Source organism: Drosophila mauritiana, chromosome 2R (genome assembly GCF_004382145.1).
Source record: "Drosophila mauritiana strain mau12 chromosome 2R, ASM438214v1, whole genome shotgun sequence".
Lineage (NCBI taxonomy): Eukaryota > Metazoa > Arthropoda > Insecta > Diptera > Drosophilidae > Drosophila > Drosophila mauritiana.
The window spans coordinates 6,408,025-6,412,161 of NC_046668.1; positions in this window are offsets into that span (position 1 = coordinate 6,408,025).

A 4,137-nucleotide genomic window follows, 5' to 3' on the forward strand; every position below is an offset into this window, starting at 1 on the left:
CGTCCACTAACGAAGTGAGGGCTGCGGCCACTTTGGCTTTCTTTTATAGCAGCGCGCTCTTTGCGCCCGCTCTCTTTCTCAATTCCTCTCTCTCTTTCAGCTTTCTGTTCCTGTTATCAGTGGCTTCGCTCTTTTCCGTCAATCTCTTAAACAGCTGAGGGTCTCTCTCTTAGCGCACTTTCGAATGCACTTTCTTATCAGCACCTCTCGCATCTTGTGACGTCACCATGGAGCACTTGCCCAATTGCACGTGCTGTGTGTGTATGTTTATGTGTAAGGAGTGCATAATGTACGTGGGCTTTGGTGACTTGTGGCTATAAATTAGCCAATAACCTTTGTGCTGACCAGATTTTAGCTGCTCCCCTTGTTTATTTACACTTTGCTCTCCTTCAACGGTTTTTGCTCTCCGCCCGTTGTTTCTTTGTTATTGTTACTCTTACTGTTACTGTTGCCGTTACTGTTGTGCCTTTTGCATCTGGGCTCTCTGTTGATTTATCTGAAAATACATTATCCTGGAGTGGCGCATAACTTAAACTCCCACTCCCCCTGGGAATTTAATATGAACAAATGCTTACAGCAAAAGTTTTGAATATGTCTGTGTACTTTTCCGGCTCTCTCGATAAGCAGCAGACTTCAGACAAAGTTTCGGAGTTTTTAAATTACGAAAGTTTATTCTTGGCTATGTTTAATTGTTTCCAGTTATGCTACATTCGTGTAGTATTTGAATTAGGAAAGGGCATTCTGAAATGTTAAATTTCCAGAGGAGTTAAAATTAATATTATTAATTATTATTATTATTACCTTGAATATTTGAATCTACAATTTAAAAACAAGTAAAATTTAATAACTTAAAGGATCCTACAATTACTGCTGGTACTGCCATGAAAAATCAGTTATTCGGTGCTTGTCCTGCCGATTTCATCAAAAAAATGCCTGTGAAGCGAAATGTGAACCATATGAAGCATAGATTAAGCCGGAATCTGCCACGAGAATTGCCGAGAATGTACTGTCGAAAAAAAGGACTTCCTCCGGTTCCTTTGCTCCGCGGCTACGCATAAAAATTCGCATCAATTTTTCTGCGCTTTACAGCAGATTGCCACTTCTGGGCCCCATCTCGCCACTTGCTTTTTCTACAGGGAGTCCAGAGTCCTGGCTCACACACACAAACAGACACACAAGCAGACGCACGCACACATTCGCACTCAGTGAGATGGGCATGCAAAAGCGTTGCCATTTTATCGTTGCCTACTTTCAGGCAGCCGCCATCAAGCTGTGCCAGAAATTGGAACTCCTCGTCCTCCTCCCACTGCCCCACTGCCTCCGCCTACTCTCCTTTATTTTTAGCAGTAGCATAATTTTTTATTGATTGGATTTCAGTGAAAATCACTTCCGGCGATAAATTTGTTATGCAGGCAGCGATTCGTTCGGTTATGTATGTCCTGGCATTGGCTTTGCCATCAGCTTTCCTTTGACTTCGCAAAAAACAGGAAGAGCTTCCGTGCTGGCGAAGGAATATCTGACATTTTACAGGAATACTGAATACTGAATGTGTGTGTTTTGATTTATTTTACTTCTGCGTCAATGTCAATCGAATCTGCAGACTTCGAGGGGGATATCCTTGCTTGTTTAACTCGGAATTTGTTTGTTTGGCTTTCCTCATGGCTTTCGCCATGCACTAATGGCCGTTGGGGCTCGGCAAATGGGAATGGAAATGGCAAAACGGCAAATGGCTACGAGTATTGACAAAGAAAATTTGCAAACTGTTTGCCTTACATTACATATGATGGCCGGGAGCGGAGGATGGGGGGAGGGAGGCTGCGAAAAGGCTTTGGGCCAAATCAAATACGAGCACAAATTCCCACAAATTACTGCAAAATGTTATCAAAAAGCTAGCTACGATGGCTGGTAATTTAATATTTCAATCCCCGGCTCCACGGGGTCATTGATCCTGGCTATGACCACGTTGTCCTGCCAACCAGTAACGGGGCTTTGAGGATAAACATTAAGCATCGAGCGGCGTAAAATCGTGGCAAATGAACCACTAAAGACACGTCCATAACAACAGCTGCTGACCCACACACATACACACGCACACACACTCACGGCAGAAGCAGTCCGAGGACATTGGGCCTGTCCTAAGAGAACCGTGACGTCACATGTCCTTTGCCAAGAGAGGCAGTTGAAGAGCGCTCGTTTGAGAGCGCCTGCGCGGAGCAAGGACTCTTTGGACTTCCGGCTAGCGCAGCGACCATATGACATCATTGAAAACAAACCCCAAGCTTTGGTAATGAAATTATGCGTTTCTTTGCCATTTTTGCCACCGCCTTGGGTTCCTTGCAGGCGAGAGTGTGTGCGTGCGTGCCGTGTCGGTGTGAATAGTTTTTGGCTTCTGCTGTGGCGCCTATGGGAGCGCTGACGTCACTGCTGCCATCGCCGCCGCTGCCTGTGCACTCGAATGTAAAATTGGCAAATAAATAGGATTTGATATTTAACGTGCCGCTGCAAGGAAGCCATGCGCAGACGATGGTGACATAAGACCGAGTCGGAGCAGCCAAACAAAATACCATCGCCGACTGCAGTGATGCCATCGATTTTGGAGGCACAAATCTGGCTAGGGAGCCATTGAGGAGGAAGGATAATCATTCTCTTTCATAAACTTCAAATATTTCTAGTTTATATCTAGTGCTTGAGGTTCAAAGTTTGGAATTTAAGTAAGTAAGCATAAATTGCATGCTTAAGTTTAGAGTAAGGAGACATCTCTTTCCAAGGAACTTTAACGTTTATACGGACGGACAGAAGACCAAACGGACAGAGAGGCAGACGGACGGACGTTGCCAGAACGTCTTCGCTAGTGATCCTGATTGAGAATATGAATAATATATAGTGTAGGAATCTTCTAACCGCGTCTAAGTTACCCTTTCACTATACCACAAACGGCTGACAAAAACAAACTACAGTGTAATTCTAACAACATGGTAAGCATTTTAATTGCTTAGTTTAATTGGACCTTTGGCCATAAAAACGCTAAGAAGACAGCTCTTGTCAGGTGACCGTTGGGCGGGCAAAGGTCACCAAAGCCGAGGGAAGACAATGACATTTCGGTGGCCTAATTGAATCATGAGCACGTGCACCATTTCCCGGCTTACGCGACTTTTCAATCATCACCCATGCCCCCAGGTAAAATGGCAGTGAATTTCGCCACACCGCACTAGGGTCCTTCGCCAGTTGGTTTGTTATTGTTTTATGCGCTATTACTTCCACTTTGATGAAGGGCTCGTCCCGAAGGATGCTGCACTCAATGCGACGCTCCGTCGCCACCCCCTCGTCATCGCAATTCAGTGACGTCAATGGCTAAATGACTGAGTGGCCAAATAGCAATGGCAGAGTGCTGCCTTTTGTGGCTGTTCCCTTTTTTATGGACACGCCTGTGAGTGCGGTTAAGCGGCGAGACGTTGCGCCATTAATGCGAAGCGTACTTTTGGGCGCGCTCTTTAAAGTTGCAAGTTGGCAGTAGGATGGCTGAAGTGCCGGGCACTTTGGCCGTAAACCGGAAGTCAACAGCCAGACATTAGACAAAAGCTTTAAAAGTTAAATGAAACGGTATATAAGTGACAAGATTACAGTTCTTGATGAATGCGAACATTCTCGATGTTATGAAAAGGATATATAAGGCAATACCTTATAGTATATATGTATATTTTGATTTATTCTAAGAGATATAGTGTTTGGTAATTCTTAAGAATATTTCTCCACCCTGTGTTGTACAGATACAATATTATGATGTACGGATTCTTCACTTAATAAATATAAAAAAAGAAAAAAATTATTCCAATATTTCATTTTAATTAATGGTTCTTTAAACATTCTTAAATATATGTAATAAAGCTGAATATATGCAATTAATTTTCGTTCTAGTTAGGAATTCTTCTCTCTGAAGAGATAGCAAAAAAGTTGGATATTGAAGATTTGAGACCAACCTCTTTATCTTCATCAGCCCAGAAGTATGCCATACATTTAGATCCTACCGATTACCATCTGTCGTGATCGCCCAACAAAAACAAGAAGCAACCGACTGACCGAGTTGGCAGACTCAACTCTTCGCCTTGTCTTCGCAGCGCTCAGTTTCTTTCAGCCAGT